At 44.7% G+C, this 21493-nt stretch overlaps 1 protein-coding gene across 2 annotated transcripts in view; it reads right to left on the bottom strand.

Annotated features, from left to right (window-relative positions):
- The window catches only part of SH3RF2 (SH3 domain containing ring finger 2), a 229990-nt gene extending 227995 nt beyond the window's left edge, over positions 1-1995 (bottom strand). For both annotated transcript variants that reach the window (XM_069764064.1, XM_069764066.1), the window contains exon 1: positions 1922-1995. The gene's annotated coding sequence lies outside the window, so the exon portion shown is untranslated. The remainder of the gene's footprint in view (positions 1-1921) is intronic.
- Between the last annotated feature and the right edge of the window lie 19498 nt (positions 1996-21493).

The following is a 21493-nucleotide window of genomic DNA, read 5'->3' as shown; positions in this document are numbered from 1 at the left end:
ACCTCAATAAAAATTCACTTGAGAAAAAAAAACCTAAGATAGAAACTAAATGAACATTTACCCTGCAATAAGTAAGCAAAAAGCAATAATGCACATAAACAACATTGAATACTTAGTAAACACCGTTTTTTATTTTAAAACAAAGCGGAAAAGCCACCCAACCAGTGCCAAGGTGTAACCAGTTGGGATGGGCCTAACCTCTAGCATTAAAACCTTACCAAGCATCAAAAATGGCTGGACCGAGGCCCAACTATTAACACCCAGCATATGGTGAGCCATATAGACATAATGTCCAGCTTAAAGAAAGGGAGACCACACTGGGCATTGTGTTTATATAGCTTCCCATTGCTGGGTGTCTATAGTTGGGCCTTGGTCCTGCTTGGCCTTTTTTCACAATGAGGTAATTTCAAACACATTGTAAGGTTTCAATACTTGAGGATGAGACCATAACATGAAAAAGGGGTGGGATTCCAGCTCACCAAACTGAAGATGATATCCCTCTGACAGTAAAAGAGCTTGGGACAGTCCCAATTGGGTAAAGCTTGGCCCTGGTGGATGACGTTTACACTTTTTTTTTAAATCAAAAACAGTATTTACTGAGTGCCCTCCTGTTCTATTTATTCACTATTGCTTTTTACTTACTTACAGCAGGGTATATGTTCATTTTGTTTCTATCTTAGGTTTTGCCTGTTTATCGGCCATTGTGAACATGCTCCTCCACATTGCATGTATGTCAACTTACAATCCAGTTAATTTCTTTACGATCACAGTTCCACAAAAAGTGACATCCTTCCTCTAAATATATAACATTAACATAGCTACCCTAAGCCACACTACATATATCATTCATCCTTGTTTCCCACATTAATTAAATGTAAATCCAGAAGGCTGGTATGCATTGTAGCAAAATAATGCATGGTAGCTATCCATGACCACATTTGGTAATTTTTTGGGACTTGACTACGACAGACACATAGAAAAAGCCATGAACTAACAATAGTGGTGGAAATGTGTAGAACTAAATACACAAATTAGTAATCAATACTAGTCATATTGGTGGTCAAGGCCTTTGATACGTGCTAGAAGTAGTCATTTTGCACCATCTTGAAAAATAAAGCTGGGACTACTGGCTGATAGGATTCTTAACTAGGGTCAGTTGACAGATGAATACAGATATCACCTCTATTCATATCAAACCATCTTTGCTAAAACAAGTCTCCAAAAGAATCAAATGAAATTAATTCAACACTATTTAAAAAAAATATATATATTCTGAGAGAAGATTCATGGGCTTCCCAAGGATATCAATGGGATTTAAAGTACAAACCTAAGGTATGACATACTAAGCTTTTTAAGAAAATATTGCTTGAAAATCAGTTTTACAATAGATTTTTTTTTATAGGAATAACAAGGTTGTCATCCTTGAAGACCCAATAATGCATTTCATTTTTACTCCCTTCTCTTCTTCTTTCCCTTGTATGTCTTTGTTGCTAACAAATAGAACATTTGATGAGATGTCCTCTTGATGGTAGTGCCAGGACAGAAGGTTGACGTATCTGAATATATTGCTTCTCTGGGTAAATTTTGGCTACTTAAGACCTTTGTTAATTTAAAATTCATCTAACTGTTTGCCCTGTTTGCCTCTGTTTCCTTTGGCCATTTATCCCCAATAATAGTTTTCTTATTTGCCAAAATCCCGTAATCAAGCAAGGGCATATGTATTTCCAATTAATATTACATTGTCTTATATCATGGCATCTAATTCCAATGCCAGAATTAACAATAGAATCAATCTCCTTGTACATACATCCTACTCCATATCATGCACACGGGTTGACAGAACAAATCCAGATTTGTAACATTCATGTGTAATAAGAAATTCTCAAGAAAATGTTAAACTAGAGTCTTTGTAGTTACTGACCTTTCTTTTTCAACGCGGAAGAGCTCACGGGATAAACCAGTTTTGTTCCGAAGCTGTGGCTGCAATGAAACTTCAGATTACTTTGAAACTATTAACATGCACACAGCCCTTTTAACTCTCGCATTGCTTGTCTTCATAGTTGGCATGAATCCCAGAGGAAGTTGAGAAACTTTCTGTTAGTTCCTCTTAGTATCAGTCACCCAGACGTATAACTATGAGGATTTCTTAGATTCTTTGTGCTACCTTCACAATAAAACATGTCCTAGCAACGTACTACTCTACAGCCCAAAAATCGCATCCCAATTCACAGCTTATAATTAAGGCAGCTTACATGAAGAATTATGTGAGATTAATGGTACACTGTGTAAACCTACTACCGTAGCTCCTTACCCCAAGAAAAAAAAATGAGAAATTGTTTTTGGAGGTTTTCTTACAAAACATTCAAGTTATTCATCCAGGATGCAGTCAGTTTGAAACAAAATTGTGCTCGTCACAAGCGCTACAAAACCCAGCAGCTCTATTTATGCAGACGAGAGCACACAGCCAATAGACAAAATTGGAAGTCAGTCCGATTTTTGGGAAAATTTACTCAAAGGGAACATTTACTAAAGCTGCAAAGGAAAAATAAAAGCAAAACAAACGTCCACACAGATCAGTTCACTATTACGACTAGACCCTTTATTTTACTTAAAGGGATGTCCGACTTTCCTCATAAGCCTAAGTGCAGAGAAGAAATTTTTTGGCATCTGAGAAAATTTGATCAATTGTGCTGGTCACCCACTGATCGCCTCTGATCAGAGTATGATCATGGTGTGATCCAATTCTCTTGGATAAGGAGAAGATGGAGAAAAACATTTCTCCATCTTCTCCATTGTATCAGGCCATGGAAATCGGACTGCACTCAGATGTCATTGGAGTAGTGTCTGATGTTTTCCACGCACTCATTGCCTTGCATGGCCCGAGTCCGATCCGAATATTGGATCAAACTCGGGTGTGTAGCGATTTTCGGATACTTTCTGTCTGAGGAAAAAATCAGACACGTGCACAGCCCTATAGTCCAATAATACGGTTGTCTACACAAGCCCCAAGTGTTAAAAAAGCAGAGCATTGACGATCTTTTCTATAGCCTTTCTATGGGAGCAACAGCCAGTGTGGCTTCTTGTTTTATTATTTTATCATAAGCCCTGCCTTTTAAATAATACTGTGGAAAGTCAGATGACCTCTTTAAAACTGGAGCAGCTAAGATTGAATTTGTAGATTAATGTTCTTTCTGATAAAGAGGAATGTATCATGATTTAAATAATGGAAGCCTAATCATTTTTATTAATCAGGATTTCTAATACAGATGAGTGCAGGTTATGACTGTTAGGTGTCGAGTTCCCGCTGCACAGGGGGAATCTCAAACCATCTCCGCTGCGGTTTCCCATTCTTCTCCAGCCACAGTGGAGTCTGCTCAGCAGAAACGTCGGTCCCAGCATCTTGCTCAGTCTCACTCTGTTAATAGAGTTACTGCTGCATTTCCTGCTTCCGCCATTGTAGTCAGTGCTGGGCAGTGGCGGGCAGACGCATTTGGGACTAAGTCCTGCTTTTAGCGTTCTGAGCATGCCCAGAGTGAGATCTCTCAGTGGAGATCTGGGGTCACATGCTCAGGTATTGCAGCAACTCCATTGGTCCTTCTTGGAAGGTCCTTGTGGGTGCTAGGTCTAAGTCCTGTTTTGTACTCTGAGCATGCCCAGGGCAAGATCTCTCAGTGGAGATCTGGGGTCACATGCTCAGGTACTGCAGCAACTCCATTGGTCCTTCTCTGAAGGTCCTAAACGTGCTGCAACTATTTAAGACTCGCATGGCCGCACGGCCATGCGCTAGTATAGTCTTGACAATGTGAGTGTGTTGATGGATGTATGTCGATGGATGAAAGTCGTTCTTTAAAATCCCCTCCCTATTGTATGACTGCTCACGGAAGGTGGATGATTGCTACCTAGCGCCCGACTTAACCATCAGCACGTTACACACATTACAGCCTCTAATTCCAGTGCGGCGCCGTGCACTTTCACAGCGCTTTACTGACCCAAGCCTGGGCGGTTAGTGGCGTTCGCCAGTGCGGCACCGCATGCACTCTCGTGCTTCTTTATTATAATTATTTCAGTCACTCTGACACCTCAGTAGCGGTGTCGAGCGCATGTGGTCTATATGTACTCAAATCCTGTGTCTTGGGATTGAGTTCTAAGACTCCTTGCTTGCGCTTTTGGTGCGGTACCGCGGTCCTGTGACGCAACAGGGTTCGCTTCCTTCACACTGGGTGAGGTTAACCGGTGTGTGTATTCATATTGTACCATATAGTCCGTCATTACTTGGCAGCAGGTTCCATCTCTGCACGGTGGACCCCGGGCTGCGAACGCACCTTACTCCATCTGTCTTATTATTTGGTGCGTTCCGCTAGCCCTAACAATGACTGCATTCACATGCAGTACTACGACTTGCAGTACTGCAACGATACCCCTTGTATTGACAAATAAAAGCACAAGTTTGTAGATAACATTGAAATGAAGCATGGTAGAGATGTATTGCAAGTTTGGGGCTGAATTTCAGCAACTGAAGTTGTAGATGTGGTCAAGGTTAATGATGTCCTCAGTGCTGAGAAGTGTAGGCAAATAATTATCCATCATGTAATACCATTAGGAAGGTGTCTGATTAGCTAGCCATCAAAAACTATCTGCAGCGTAAAGAAGAACAAGGAGTCCTGGAAGTGATTATAAGGCCCACACAGAGCCTTGATTTCAGCATCATTGAGCCTGTCTGGGATTAGATGAAGAGACAGAAGGATTTCAGCAAGACTACATCCACAGAAGATCTGTTCCTTCCAAAACGGTATGTACGTAAGTGTACATAGAAGAATTAATGCTGTTTTAAAGGCAAAAAGGTGGTCACTAGACATTTCTTTTATTTAATTTTGCAAGCACAATTTTCCCCCAATATTAGATTTGAATCTTAATTTTTTGTCAAAGTATCTAATCAACTGCAAAAGTTGTAAGGTCTCCTAGGACTTTATTGAACCTTTTTGGATCTCTTTAACACAAACACAGCCTTATTAATATCCAAATTAATTAATCCCTCAGCCACTGCCAATATGCATTAAAACCGCAGCCGCTAAGGGTAGTTATTCCCTCATTGTTGTTTTAAAATGGCAATCATGAATAAGGCTGTTGTCACACCGCTGCCACCACTGCTTCCCGAGCCCTGCCATACTTACCTTTCCTTGGCATCCCAGCGCGCTCCTGCAGCTGCTGTTACCCGTCTGGCGCCTCCTCCTCAGCGCTCGCACCCGGCTTCTGCTTCACGTCGGGTGCGCACGCGCGCTGGGCTCAGCGCTGCGCGCGCACACTTCTAAGCCTGGTCCTGGCCTCTCTTGCTTGTCTTCTCTATCTCCCTGGAGGATTCCCCAACCCAGAAGTACACTGCTGCACCGCCCTTATTAGGCAGCCTCTTCCTCTTGGCCGTGCCTTATGCTCATTTGTGATCCACAAGTGAATCTGGCCCCACGTCTCTCCTGCGTTCCTCCCTGCCTACTTGTTCGCCGTTCACTTCCCGCTGCTGTGTCCTTTATCTAATCCTGGTCCTCTCCTTTGTTCTCTCCTAGTGCCTGCCTGCCCGTGTCCTCCGCCTTGTCCGTGTTCCTGTCTCCAGCCTGTCTGCTCGTATCCTCCGTCCAGTCCCTGTTCCCACATCTTGCCTTCCTGCCCGTGTTCTCCGTTCAGTCCGTTTTCCACACTTTCCCTATTTCAGTCTCTCCCTCAGTCCTTACTGATCCCTATTAGTTGCCCTTCTTGTCCATCCTTCCTTACCAGCTGCCATGGCGATAGTCTCCCTCGGGTCTGCCCCTAATGCTCTCTGTATAGGGGGTGGTTCACTTGGTCAGCTCACCCTTGGGAGGTTCATGTCATGATCCAGTGGGTCCACCCTATAGTCTTCACAGATAAGTTCTCACAGCTGTATTGCCCCCCAGAGTGGGAAAATCTCCGGGGTCTCGGCTACCGGGGGTAGCTGAGACCCTGGAAAACATGATCTGGGTCAGATTTCCTGGTGTCTGATCACATGATCACCGTTATTCAGTGAATAACAGCGATCGCAAAAAAAAGTGTGCTGTCTGTTTCAATCATCTCTCTCTCTTCTGACATGATATACATGTCAGAGAAGAGAGAAATAATGCCCCCGACACCCCTCAGTTCCTTTGCCATCACCCGGTCCCTGCTAGTCACTCCCTCGGCCTGATGTCATCTTTCTGGGAAAAAAGTGGCAGGTGCATGCGCAGTGCACCTGCTGAGATCTTCCATCTGGTACCCGGCAACAATAGGAAATTTTTCCTCTTGGTTTCTTTTGATCACAGTGAACAAAATAAAAAAAATAGAAAGTCAAACCCCACTTTGTCACCCTCTTAGTTAAAAATTATAATTTGTTTTTCTTTACATTCTTTGCAGTTGGGCCTAGGGTTGGGGCAGAGGTTAGGGGTAAGGGTGTATTAAAGTTAGGATTGGGGTTAGTGGTGTGTTAGGGTTGGGGGTGTGTTAGGGCTAGCGTTGGGGTTAGAATTTTGGGGTTTTCAAAGTAAAAAAAAGTGCAAATATGATGGCTAGTGTTGAGCGCAAGTGCTCGTTACTCAAGTTTGCATAGGGTGCTGGGTTATGCAAGGATCATCGCAGATCCCCTCATGTTTTTTTTGAGGTGTCGCAAACCATCAGGGACAGGGACTCAAGCATGTCGCTCGAGCACTGGCGATATTTGGTGCATACCCGAGCACACGATGCAAACTGAAGTTGCGAGCACTGGCGCTCAACTCTAATGACGACTGTCATGATCCCAATGGCAGGGGATCACAAAAGGACAAGCACAAAAACAAAACAAGCTCTAGGGTGATGGAACCTGAGCTGACCGCGATCCTGAACCTAAACACACAACTAGCAGTAGCCGGGGAACGTGCCTACGATGATTCCTAGACATCTCGCACCAGCCGAAGGATTAACTTCCCCTATAAGAAGAAACACAGACCTCACTTGCCTCCAGAGAAACACCCCACAGAAATAGCAGCCCCCCACATGTAATAACGGTGAAATGAGAGGAAAGCACATACGTAGTTATGAAAATAGAATCAGCAAAAATGAGGCCCGCTAAAGCTAGATAGCAGAGGATACAAAAGTGAACTGCGCGGTCAGCGAAAAATCCTTCAAAAAACCATCCTGAAATTACTTGAACTCATGTGCCAACTCATGGAACATGAGGAGTAATTTCAGCCCACTAGAGCAACCAGCAGCAAGGAATCACATATCTGCAAGCTGGACTAAGACAAAAAGTAAGCAAAACGTGGAACAGGAAAATCAAAACTTAGCTTGTCCTGAAGATAACAGACGCAGGGAGCAGAGGTAAAAAGACACGCTGATTACATTGATAGCCGGCGAGGAAATGACAAAAAAGCCAGGTTAAATAGGAAACTCCCATAACCTGATGGAACAGGTGGACACCAGAGACCGCAGAGAACACAAGTCACCCAGTACCATCAGTAACCACCAGAGGGAGCCCAAAAACAGAACTCACAACAGTACCCCCCCCTTGAGGAGGGGTCACCGAACCCTCACGAGAACCACCAGGGCGACCAGGATGAGCCCTATGAAAAGTACGGACCAAATCGGCAGCATGAACATCAGAGGCAATCACCCAAGAATTATCCTCCTGACCATAACCCTTCCACTTGACCAAATACTGGAGTTTCCGTCTGGAAACACGAGAATCCAAGATCTTCTCCACAACATACTCCAATTCACCCTCCACCAGCACCGGAGCAGGAGGCTCAAGCGAAGGAACGACAGGTACCTCATACTTCCGCAACAACGACCGATGGAACACATTATGAATAGCAAACGATGCCAGGAGATCCAAACGAAACGACACAGGGTTAAGAATTTCCAAGATCCTATAGGGACCGATGAACCGAGGCTTGAACTTAGGAGAAGAGACCTTCATAGGAACAAAACGAGAAGACAACCACACCAAGTCCCCAACAAGAAGTCGAGGACCCACGCGGCGACGGCGATTAGCAAACTGCTGAGCCCTCTCCTGGGACAACTTCAAATTGTCCACCACATGACTCCAAATCCGATGCAACCTATCCACCACCATGTCCACTCCAGGACAATCAGAAGGCTCCACCTGACCAGAGGAAAAACAAGGATGAAACCCCGAATTACAAAAGAAAGGAGAAACCAAGGTAGCAGAACTATTCCGATTATTAAGGGCAAACTCAGCAAGCGGCAAAAAGGAAACCCAGTCATCTTGATCAGCAGAAACAAAACACCTTAAATAAGTTTCTAAAGTCTGGGGATGGAATGCAGACGAAAAGGACAAATTAATGCCCATCTTAGCACAGAACGTCCGCCAAAATCTAGACACAAACTGGGATCCCCTGTCAGAAACGATGTTCTCCGGAATGCCATGCAAACGGACCACGTTTTGAAAAAACAGAGGGACCAACTCAGAGGAGGAAGGTAACTTAGGCAAGGGTACCAGATGAACCATCTTAGAAAAGCGGTCACACACAACCCATATAACGGACATTTTTTGAGAGACAGGGAGATCCGAAATAAAGTCCATGGAAATGTGCGTCCAAGGCCTCTTCGGGATAGGCAAAGGTAACAACAATCCACTGGCCCGAGAACAGCAAGGCTTAGCCCGAGCACAAACTCCACAAGACTGCACGAAAGAACGCACATCCCTCGACAAGGAAGGCCACCAAAAAGACCTGGCCACCAAGTCTCTAGTACCAAATATTCCAGGATGACCTGCCAACACAGAAGAATGGACCTCGGAGATGACTCTACTGGTCCAATTATCCGGAACAAACAGTCTTTCCGGCGGACAACGATCAGGTTTATCTGCCTGAAACTCCTGCAAAGCACGTCGCAAGTCTGGGGAGACAGCCGACAAAATCACCCCATCCCTAAGGATACCAGTGGGCTCAGAATTTCCAGGGGAGTCAGGCACAAAACTCCTAGAAAGAGCATCCGCCTTCACATTCTTTGAACCTGGCAGGTATGAAACCACAAAATTGAAACGGGAGAAAAACAGTGACCAACGAGCCTGTCTAGGATTCAGACGCTTGGCAGACTCAAGGTACATCAGATTTTTGTGATCAGTCAAGACCACCACACGATGTCTAGCACCCTCAAGCCAATGACGCCACTCCTCAAATGCCCACTTCATGGCCAAAAGCTCCCGATTACCAACATCATAATTCCGTTCAGCGGGCGAAAATTTTCTAGAAAAGAACGCACATGGCTTCATCACTGAGCCATCGGAGCTTCTCTGTGACAAAACCGCCCCCGCTCCGATCTCGGAAGCATCAACCTCAACCTGAAAAGGAAGCGACGTATCTGGCTGACGCAACACAGGAGCAGAAGAAAACCGGCGCTTAAGTTCCTGAAAGGCCTCCACAGCCGCAGGAGACCAATCAGTAACATCAGCACCCTTTTTAGTCAAATCCGTCAAAGGCTTAACAACACTAGAAAAATTAGTTATGAAGCGACGATAAAAATTAGCAAAGCCCAAGAACTTCTGTAGACTCTTAAGAGATGTAGGCTGCGTCCAGTCACAAATAGCCTGAACCTTGACGGGATCCATCTCAATAGTAGAAGGGGAAAAAATATACCCCAAAAAAGAAATCTTCTGGACTCCAAAGAGACATTTAGAACCCTTTACAAACAAAGAATTGGCCCGCAGGACCTGAAACACCTTCCTGACCTGCTGAACATGAGACTCCCAGTCATCAGAAAAAACCAAAACATCATCCAAATACACGATAATAAATTTATCCAGATATTCACGGAAAATATCGTGCATAAAAGACTGGAAGACAGAAGGAGCATTAGAAAGTCCAAAAGGCATCACCAAATACTCGAAATGGCCCTCAGGCGTATTAAATGCGATTTTCCACTCATCACCCTGCCTTATCCGCACAAGATTATACGCACCCCGAAGATCAATCTTAGTGAACCATTTAGCCCCCTTAATGCGAGCGAACAAATCAGTCAACAATGGCAAAGGATACTGATATTTGACTGTAATCTTATTCAAAAGACGATAATCTATGCAAGGCCTCAAGGAACCATCTGTTTTGGCCACAAAAAAAAACCTGCTCCCAAAGGGGACGAAGATGGACGGATATGTCCCTTTTCCAAGGACTCCTTAACATAATTCCGCATAGCAGTATGCTCTGGCACTGACAGATTGAACAAACGACCTTTAGGGAATTTACTGCCAGGAATCAAATCTATAGCACAATCGCAATCCCTGTGAGGAGGAAGCGAACTGAGCTTAGGCTCCTCAAAAACCTCCCGATAATCAGACAAAAATACCGGAACCTCAAAAGGAGTAGATGAAGCGATAGAAATCGGAGATGCATCATCATGAACCCCCTGACATCCCCAGCTTAACACAGACATTGTTTTCCAGTCCAGGACTGGGTTATGAGTTTGTAACCATGGCAGACAAAGCACTAAGACATCATGTAAATTATACAGTACCAGGAAGCGAATCACCTCCTGATGAACGGGAGTCATACGCATGGTCACTTGTGTCTAGTACTGAGGTTTATTCATAGCCAAAGGTGTAGAGTCAATTCCTTTCAAAGGAATAGGAACTTCCAGAGGTTCCAGACTAAACCCACAGCGATTGGCAAATGACCAATCCATAAGACTCAGGGCAGCGCCTGAATCCAGATAGGCATCGACGGAAATGGATGATAATGAACAAATCAGCGTCACAGACAGAATGAACTTAGACTGTAAAGTACCAATGGCAACAGACTTATCAACCTTTTTTGTGCGTTTAGAGCATGCTGATATAACATGAGCTGAATCACCACAATAAAAACACAATCTATTTTTCCGCCTATAATTTTGCCGTTCACTTCTGGACTGAATTCTAACACATTGCATTATCTCAGGTGCCTGTTCAGAAGACACCGCCAAATGGTGCACAGGTTTGCGCTCCCGTAAACGCCGATCAATCTGAATAGCCATAGTCATGGACTCATTCAGACCTGTAGGCGCCGGGAACCCCACCATAACATCTTTAATGGCCTCAGAAAGGCCATCTCTGAATTTTGCAGCCAGAGCGCACTCATTCCACTGAGTAAGCACCGACCATTTCCGAAATTTCTGACAATATATTTCTGCTTCATCTTGCCCCTGAGAGAGAGCCAATAAAGCTTTTTCAGCCTGAATCTCTAGGTTAGGTTCCTCATAGAGCAAACCCAATGCCAGAAAAAGCGCATCCACATTGAGCAACGCAGGATCCCCTGGTGCCAATGCAAATGCCCAATTCTGAGGGTCACCCCGCAGGAAAGATATAACAATCTTGACCTGCTGAGCAGGGTCTCCAGAGGAGCGAGATTTCAAGGAAAGAAACAACTTGCAATTGTTCCAAAAAATTCAGAAAACTAGATCTATCTCCAGAAAATAACTCTGGGACAGGAATTCTAGGTTCAGACATAGGCGTATGTACAACAAAATCTTGTATATTTTGAACCTTAGCAGCAAGATTATCCAGGCTGGAAGCCAAACTCTGGACGTCCATGATAAACAGCTGAGGTCAGAGCCATTCAAGGATTAAGAGGAGGAAAGAAGCAGTCAAGCTGCAATTAAGGCTAGGCAGCAAACACTGAGGAGGGGGAAAAAAAAAAAAAAAAAAACTTCCTCAGAATACTTTTCCTCCTACTTCAGCCAAAACGATGACCAATTTTTTTGGGCCGGCTATACTGTCATGATCCCAATGGCAGGGGATCACAAAAGGACAAGCACAAAAACAAAACAAGCTCTGGGGTGATGGAACCTGAGCTGACCGCGATCCTGAACCTAAACACACAACTAGCAGTAGCCGGGGAACGTGCCTACGATGATTCCTAGACATCTCGCGCCAGCCGAAGGATTAACTTCCCCTATAAGAAGAAACACAGACCTCACTTGCCTCCAGAGAAACACCCAACAGAAATAGCAGCCCCCCACATGTAATAACGGTGAAATGAGAGGAAAGCACATACGTAGTTATGAAAATAGAATCAGCAAAAATGAGGCCCGCTAAAGCTAGATAGCAGAGGATACAAAAGTGAACTGCGCGGTCAGCGAAAAATCCTTCAAAAAACCATCCTGAAATTACTTGAACTCATGTGCCAACTCATGGAACATGAGGAGTAATTTCAGCCCACTAGAGCAACCAGCAGCAAGGAATCACATATCTGCAAGCTGGACTAAGACAAAAAGTAAGCAAAACGTGGAACAGGAAAATCAAAACTTAGCTTGTCCTGAAGATAACAGACGCAGGGAGCAGAGGTAAAAAGACACGCTGATTACATTGATAGCCGGCGAGGAAATGACAAAAAAGCCAGGTTAAATAGGAAACTCCCATAACCTGATGGAACAGGTGGACACCAGAGACCGCAGAGAACACAAGTCACCCAGTACCATCAGTAACCACCAGAGGGAGCCCAAAAACAGAACTCACAACAGTACCCCCCCCTTGAGGAGGGGTCACCGAACCCTCACGAGAACCACCAGGGCGACCAGGATGAGCCCTATGAAAAGTACGGACCAAATCGGCAGCATGAACATCAGAGGCAATCACCCAAGAATTATCCTCCTGACCATAACCCTTCCACTTGACCAAATACTGGAGTTTCCGTCTGGAAACACGAGAATCCAAGATCTTCTCCACAACATACTCCAATTCACCCTCCACCAGCACCGGAGCAGGAGGCTCAAGCGAAGGAACGACAGGTACCTCATACTTCCGCAACAACGACCGATGGAACACATTATGAATAGCAAACGATGCCGGGAGATCCAAACGAAACGACACAGGGTTAAGAATTTCCAAGATCCTATAGGGACCGATGAACCGAGGCTTGAACTTAGGAGAAGAGACCTTCATAGGAACAAAACGAGAAGACAACCACACCAAGTCCCCAACAAGAAGTCGAGGACCCACGCGGCGACGGCGATTAGCAAACTGCTGAGCCCTCTCCTGGGACAACTTCAAATTGTCCACCACATGACTCCAAATCCGATGCAACCTATCCACCACCATGTCCACTCCAGGACAATCAGAAGGCTCCACCTGACCAGAGGAAAAACAAGGATGAAACCCCGAATTACAAAAGAAAGGAGAAACCAAGGTAGCAGAACTATTCCGATTATTAAGGGCAAACTCAGCAAGCGGCAAAAAGGAAACCCAGTCATCTTGATCAGCAGAAACAAAACACCTTAAATAAGTTTCTAAAGTCTGGGGATGGAATGCAGACGAAAAGGACAAATTAATGTCCATCTTAGCACAGAACGTCCGCCAAAATCTAGACACAAACTGGGATCCCCTGTCAGAAACGATGTTCTCCGGAATGCCATGCAAACGGACCACGTTTTGAAAAAACAGAGGGACCAACTCAGAGGAGGAAGGTAACTTAGGCAAGGGTACCAGATGAACCATCTTAGAAAAGCGGTCACACACAACCCATATAACGGACATTTTTTGAGAGACAGGGAGATCCGAAATAAAGTCCATGGAAATGTGTGTCCAAGGCCTCTTCGGGATAGGCAAAGGTAACAACAATCCACTGGCCCGAGAACAGCAAGGCTTAGCCCGAGCACAAACTCCACAAGACTGCACGAAAGAACGCACATCCCTCGACAAGGAAGGCCACCAAAAAGACCTGGCCACCAAGTCTCTAGTACCAAATATTCCAGGATGACCTGCCAACACAGAAGAATGGACCTCGGAGATGACTCTACTGGTCCAATTATCCGGAACAAACAGTCTTTCCGGCGGACAACGATCAGGTTTATCTGCCTGAAACTCCTGCAAAGCACGTCGCAAGTCTGGGGAGACAGCCGACAAAATCACCCCATCCCTAAGGATACCAGTGGGCTCAGAATTTCCAGGGGAGTCAGGCACAAAACTCCTAGAAAGAGCATCCGCCTTCACATTCTTTGAACCTGGCAGGTATGAAACCACAAAATTGAAACGGGAGAAAAACAGTGACCAACGAGCCTGTCTAGGATTCAGACGCTTGGCAGACTCAAGGTACATCAGATTTTTGTGATCAGTCAAGACCACCACACGATGTCTAGCACCCTCAAGCCAATGACGCCACTCCTCAAATGCCCACTTCATGGCCAAAAGCTCCCGATTACCAACATCATAATTCCGTTCAGCGGGCGAAAATTTTCTAGAAAAGAACGCACATGGCTTCATCACTGAGCCATCGGAGCTTCTCTGTGACAAAACCGCCCCCGCTCCGATCTCGGAAGCATCAACCTCAACCTGAAAAGGAAGCGACGTATCTGGCTGACGCAACACAGGAGCAGAAGAAAACCGGCGCTTAAGTTCCTGAAAGGCCTCCACAGCCGCAGGAGACCAATCAGTAACATCAGCACCCTTTTTAGTCAAATCCGTCAAAGGCTTAACAACACTAGAAAAATTAGTTATGAAGCGACGATAAAAATTAGCAAAGCCCAAGAACTTCTGTAGACTCTTAAGAGATGTAGGCTGCGTCCAGTCACAAATAGCCTGAACCTTGACGGGATCCATCTCAATAGTAGAAGGGGAAAAAATATACCCCAAAAAAGAAATCTTCTGGACTCCAAAGAGACATTTAGAACCCTTTACAAACAAAGAATTGGCCCGCAGGACCTGAAACACCTTCCTGACCTGCTGAACATGAGACTCCCAGTCATCAGAAAAAAACAAAACATCATCCAAATACACGATAATAAATTTATCCAGATATTCACGGAAAATATCGTGCATAAAAGACTGGAAGACAGAAGGAGCATTAGAAAGTCCAAAAGGCATCACCAAATACTCGAAATGGCCCTCAGGCGTATTAAATGCGATTTTCCACTCATCACCCTGCCTTATCCGCACAAGATTATACGCACCCCGAAGATCAATCTTAGTGAACCATTTAGCCCCCTTAATGCGAGCGAACAAATCAGTCAACAATGGCAAAGGATACTGATATTTGACTGTAATCTTATTCAAAAGACGATAATCTATGCAAGGCCTCAAGGAACCATCTGTTTTGGCCACAAAAAAAAACCTGCTCCCAAAGGGGACGAAGATGGACGGATATGTCCCTTTTCCAAGGACTCCTTAACATAATTCCGCATAGCAGTATGCTCTGGCACTGACAGATTGAACAAACGACCTTTAGGGAATTTACTGCCAGGAATCAAATCTATAGCACAATCGCAATCCCTGTGAGGAGGAAGCGAACTGAGCTTAGGCTCCTCAAAAACCTCCCGATAATCAGACAAAAATACCGGAACCTCAAAAGGAGTAGATGAAGCGATAGAAATCGGAGATGCATCATCATGAACCCCCTGACATCCCCAGCTTAACACAGACATTGTTTTCCAGTCCAGGACTGGGTTATGAGTTTGTAACCATGGCAGACAAAGCACTAAGACATCATGTAAATTATACAGTACCAGGAAGCGAATCACCTCCTGATGAACGGGAGTCATACGCATGGTCACTTGTGTCCAGTACTGAGGTTTATTCATAGCCAAAGGTGTAGAGTCAATTCCTTTCAAAGGAATAGGAACTTCCAGAGGTTCCAGACTAAACCCACAGCGATTGGCAAATGACCAATCCATAAGACTCAGGGCAGCGCCTGAATCCACATAGGCATCGACGGAAATGGATGATAATGAACAAATCAGCGTCACAGACAGAATGAACTTAGACTGTAAAGTACCAATGGCAACAGACTTATCAACCTTTTTTGTGCGTTTAGAGCATGCTGATATAACATGAGCTGAATCACCACAATAAAAACACAATCTATTTTTCCGCCTATAATTTTGCCGTTCACTTCTGGACTGAATTCTAACACATTGCATTATCTCAGGTGCCTGTTCAGAAGACACCGCCAAATGGTGCACAGGTTTGCGCTCCCGTAAACGCCGATCAATCTGAATAGCCATAGTCATGGACTCATTCAGACCTGTAGGCGCCGGGAACCCCACCATAACATCTTTAATGGCCTCAGAAAGGCCATCTCTGAATTTTGCAGCCAGAGCGCACTCATTCCACTGAGTAAGCACCGACCATTTCCGAAATTTCTGACAATATATTTCTGCTTCATCTTGCCCCTGAGAGAGAGCCAATAAAGCTTTTTCAGCCTGAATCTCTAGGTTAGGTTCCTCATAGAGCAAACCCAATGCCAGAAAAAGCGCATCCACATTGAGCAACGCAGGATCCCCTGGTGCCAATGCAAATGCCCAATTCTGAGGGTCACCCCGCAGGAAAGATATAACAATCTTGACCTGCTGAGCAGGGTCTCCAGAGGAGCGAGATTTCAAGGAAAGAAACAACTTGCAATTGTTCCAAAAAATTCAGAAAACTAGATCTATCTCCAGAAAATAACTCTGGGACAGGAATTCTAGGTTCAGACATAGGCGTATGTACAACAAAATCTTGTATATTTTGAACCTTAGCAGCAAGATTATCCAGGCTGGAAGCCAAACTCTGGACGTCCATGATAAACAGCTGAGGTCAGAGCCATTCAAGGATTAAGAGGAGGAAAGAAGCAGTCAAGCTGCAATTAAGGCTAGGCAGCAAACACTGAGGAGGGGGAAAAAAAAAAAAAAAAAAACTTCCTCAGACTACTTTTCCTCCTACTTCAGCCAAAACGATGACCAATTTTTTTGGGCCGGCTATACTGTCATGATCCCAATGGCAGGGGATCACAAAAGGACAAGCACAAAAACAAAACAAGCTCTGGGGTGATGGAACCTGAGCTGACCGCGATCCTGAACCTAAACACACAACTAGCAGTAGCCGGGGAACGTGCCTACGATGATTCCTAGACATCTCGCGCCAGCCGAAGGATTAACTTCCCCTATAAGAAGAAACACAGACCTCACTTGCCTCCAGAGAAACACCCCACAGAAATAGCAGCCCCCCACATGTAATAACGGTGAAATGAGAGGAAAGCACATACGTAGTTATGAAAATAGAATCAGCAAAAATGAGGCCCGCTAAAGCTAGATAGCAGAGGATACAAAAGTGAACTGCGCGGTCAGCGAAAAATCCTTCAAAAAACCATCCTGAAATTACTTGAACTCATGTGCCAACTCATGGAACATGAGGAGTAATTTCAGCCCACTAGAGCAACCAGCAGCAAGGAATCACATATCTGCAAGCTGGACTAAGACAAAAAGTAAGCAAAACGTGGAACAGGAAAATCAAAACTTAGCTTGTCCTGAAGATAACAGACGCAGGGAGCAGAGGTAAAAAGACACGCTGATTACATTGATAGCCGGCGAGGAAATGACAAAAAAGCCAGGTTAAATAGGAAACTCCCATAACCTGATGGAACAGGTGGACACCAGAGACCGCAGAGAACACAAGTCACCCAGTACCATCAGTAACCACCAGAGGGAGCCCAAAAACAGAACTCACAACAGACGACATATTCAATATGATGACCTAATGTTATCAAATTCTGTGTTGTTCCTGTGGGTTCAAGATCCTCACTATACCCCTGGATAAAATCCTTGAGGGGTGTGGTTTCAAAAATGGGGTCACTTGTGGGGGGTTTCCATTGTTTAAGCACATCAGGGGCTCTCCAAATGCGACATGGCGTCTGCTAATTATTCCAGCAAATTTTACATTCAAGAACTCAAATGGCACTCCTTCCCTTCTGACCCTTGCCATTCGCCCAAACAGTGGATTTCCCCCACAAATAAGGGACCAGCATACTGAGAAGAAATTTCACAGCAAATTTTGGGGTCCATTTTCTCCTGTCACCCTTGTGAAAATAAAAAAAGTTTGGGTCTAAAGTAACTTTTGTGAAAACAAATGTTCATTTTTTCCTTCCACATTGCTTCAGTTCCTGTGAAGCACCTGAGGGGTTAATAAACTTCTTGAATGTGGTTTTGAGCACCTTGAGAGATGTAGTTTTTAGAATGGTGTCACTTTTGGGTATTTTCTGTCATATAGACCCCTCAAAGTCACTTAAAATGTGATGTGGTCCTAAAAAATGGTTTTGTTAATTTTGTTGTAAACATGAGAAATCATTGGTCAACTTTTAACCTTTATAACTTCCTAACAAAAAAATTATGTTTCTAAAGCTGTGCTGAAGTAAAGTAGATGTTAATAAATGTTTTTTATTAACTATTTTGCGTGACACATCTCTCTGATTTAAGGGCATACGAATTAAAAGTTTGAGAATTTAGAAATTTTCTAAATTTTCACCAAATTTAGATTTTGTTGAAAAATAAACGCAAGTCCTATCGAAGAAATTTTACCCTTATTATGAATTACAATGTATCACAAAATCTCAGAATCAGTGGGATACGTTGAGTTGTAACCACATAAAGTGAAAGTGGTCAGAATTGTAAAATTTGGCTTGGTGATTAAAGTCAAAATTTGCTCAGTCATTAGGGGGTTAAACCTATCTGGCTGGGTAAAAACAGCCTATTCAACAACATACTGCAGTATCAGACTTTTTAGGCTACTTAGTTTGATAAGATAATCTTATTTTGAAGAGCAGATGCAACACTTGCTGGTGTTTTTACATAAGTGGTACAAACTGAAGAACTCAAGCTATGGCTTTTTCACATCAAATGGTACAAAAATTATTCCTGTTATCCACTCTAAAGCCATGTGCATGCCCTCACCATTTCAGAATCAGTGGATAGGTGATGTATAAATAGTTGACTATTTTCAAAATAGGGAATAGCCATTTAATCTTTATCATCACAGTTCAAGAAAATGAAGATTAAAATCCCTGAAAGTGCTATGTCCACGTCAAAACATTGTTTTCCATTTTAAAATCACTTAGGATCCCAGACACCAACTAATAAAGTAATGGACTGCAGATACACCATGAAACACTAGAGCTGCTGGCAGGTCACTTTTCTCCAGCAATGCTGGAAAAGGATGAAGGTGGCGCCCGGTGAGTATGAGACAAGGGGCAGGGGAATAACATTTAAAGCACCACTCCAGCGGTGCAATAAAAATAACACTTGAGTGGTGCTGTTACGGTTGGTGGATTGCGCTAAATAAAATAAATTATAAAGCGCAATCGCAACCTGGGGTCCACCGTGCAGAGATGGAAAACTGCTGCTAGTGAATAATGACGGAATGCACGGCGAGCGATTACCCGTACACACTGGGTTGAACGCACCGGCGTGCGCCTCTGAGAGCTTTTTATACACAAGACTCATATCCAGTCAGACAGGACCTTGCATATTGACCAATCCAGAGCTGCCACTTCACAAGATCATCGGACGTCCATCCACTATTGAGAAAACACCACCTCTTATACAGGAGCAACCTGCCACACTGGAGTCTAACACTGGTTACAAAGGCCTTGACTGGAGAGCCTGCAGTAACCAACTGTATACCATGAGCCTGAGCTAGACACTGGGACCGACGTCTATGCTGAGCAGCACGTGCCGCGGCTGAACCCGAATGGGAGATTGGTGAGGCAGACAAGGCTTGGGATCTACCCCGTGCAGAATCCCGATGCTTAACCTTACCCCCCTCTAGCATCTCCCGGTGATGCTTGCCACGCTCGAAAGCCGCAATAAGCTGGGGGGCATAAATGTGCTCTATAGGCTCCCAGGTCCTATGCACAGACCTATGACCCTTTCAGTCCACCCAAAAAAAATTTGGGGCATGCACCACCTTGGACCCAACAATGACATTGACCTCAAAATCGTCCGAGGATGTATCCGAGCTCCCAGCAGGGGTCCCAGAAGACCGGGTCATATATATGGGTTTCAACAGAGACACATGGAAGGTGTCAGTGATGTTCAAATGTGGTGGAAGACTGAGACGATAGACTACAGGATTCACCTGTTCAAGAACCTTGAAAGGACCTAGGTAATGGGGAGAAACTTTAGTGGACTCTACTCGCAGCCTGATGTTACGAGCTGATAGCCACACTAAATCTCCAGGAGTGTCAGCGGAGACCCTCATTCTCTCCTTAGAAATCTTGATTGCATCCTGTGTGCAGTCCCAAAATGTCATGAGCCTCCACTGCCCAGTCCACCACCCTAGGGTCGGAAGACGAGACGGGCATGGGCACGAGAACATGCGTATGCTAACCATAGTTTAGGAGAAACGGCATCTGCCCTGTGGATTAGGAGACAGCATTATTCAGAGCAATCTCCACCCAAGGCAGCAAGGACGCCCGGTCATCATGCTTGGCAGACACAAAATGCTGTAAATATGTGACCAGAGTCTGATTGGTCCTTTTCACCAGCCCATTCGTCTCAGGATGGTATGCAGATGAGAGATTGAATTCTATGCTGAGCAGCCAACAAAGCTCTCTCCAGAACCGAGACGCGAACTGAAGACCTCGGTAACTGACAACCTTTTCAGGCATCCCATGGAGGCAGAAAATATGTTTAATGAATAGTTCCGCCAAAGCTCGTGCATGTGGTACACGTGGAAGGAGGACCAAATGCACCATTTTGGAAAAATAGTTGGTAACTACCCAAATAACCCTGTTGTTACGGGACTTAGGCAAGTCCACAACAAAATCCATCCTGACTATCCACCAGGGCCTATCTGCCACTGACAAGGGATGAAGCAAGTCTGCGGGTCTCAGCCTGGAAAGCCGATTCCTGGCACACGAGACACAAGCTTAAATGTAGTCTGTAATGTCACGCACCATCCGAGTCCACCAATAAGACCTTGACAGAAGCTCAGTGGTCCTCTTGATGCCAAAATGCCCTTCCAACTTGGAAGTGTGTGCCCAAGAGAGATCCTCCGGTGGCAGGTTAGGTGGTACATAAGATTTGCCTAGAGGCACCTGCTCTAGCGATACTGGAGCCACTGTTTGAAGACATTCCAATGTGACTATGAGCCATGGCTCGTCCCCCTCCTCGGATGAGACTACAGAACGGAATGGGGCATCGGTACATAAATTCTTCTCCCCAGACAGAAAATGGATGGTGAAGTTAAACCAGGAAAAGAATAAAGACCACCTGACCTGGTGAGAATTCAACCGTTGAGCCGTCTGCAAGTAGAGCAGATTTTTGTGGATCTTGAAGGAGTGCTGAGATCCCTCTAGGACAGAGGTCCCCAACGTTTCTGTCCTTGAGAGCCATATTCAGCTCTGAGAGAGGGTCGCGAGCCACATTCAGCTCCCTCACAATAGTGGCAACCAAAGCTCCCATTACAGGCATAATGGTAACCAAAGCTTTTCCACAAAAATCACCCTAAAGCAGTGTACTAAGATCCAGGAGTTCTCACAATACCGCCATTCAGTATTCTCCTATAAAGCACTCCCAAGTCACGGTCACATCCAGCTTCAAACACCTATGACAGGTACTGTCATCTTGAAGCGCATGAAGAGAAGGACAGCACCACAGCAATTGTGAAAAAACAGCTCCCGTATTTATTCTGCCATCTGCGAATAAATACGGGAGCTGTTTTTTCACAATTGCTGTGGTGCTGTCCTTCTCTTCATGCGCTTCTGGATTTACCTACTGGGATGGATCCCCTGGTGAGGGC

This window comes from Ranitomeya imitator, chromosome 4, assembly GCF_032444005.1.
Source record: "Ranitomeya imitator isolate aRanImi1 chromosome 4, aRanImi1.pri, whole genome shotgun sequence".
Taxonomy (NCBI): domain Eukaryota; kingdom Metazoa; phylum Chordata; class Amphibia; order Anura; family Dendrobatidae; genus Ranitomeya; species Ranitomeya imitator.
This window is presented reverse-complemented; position numbering and strand designations above follow the sequence as displayed.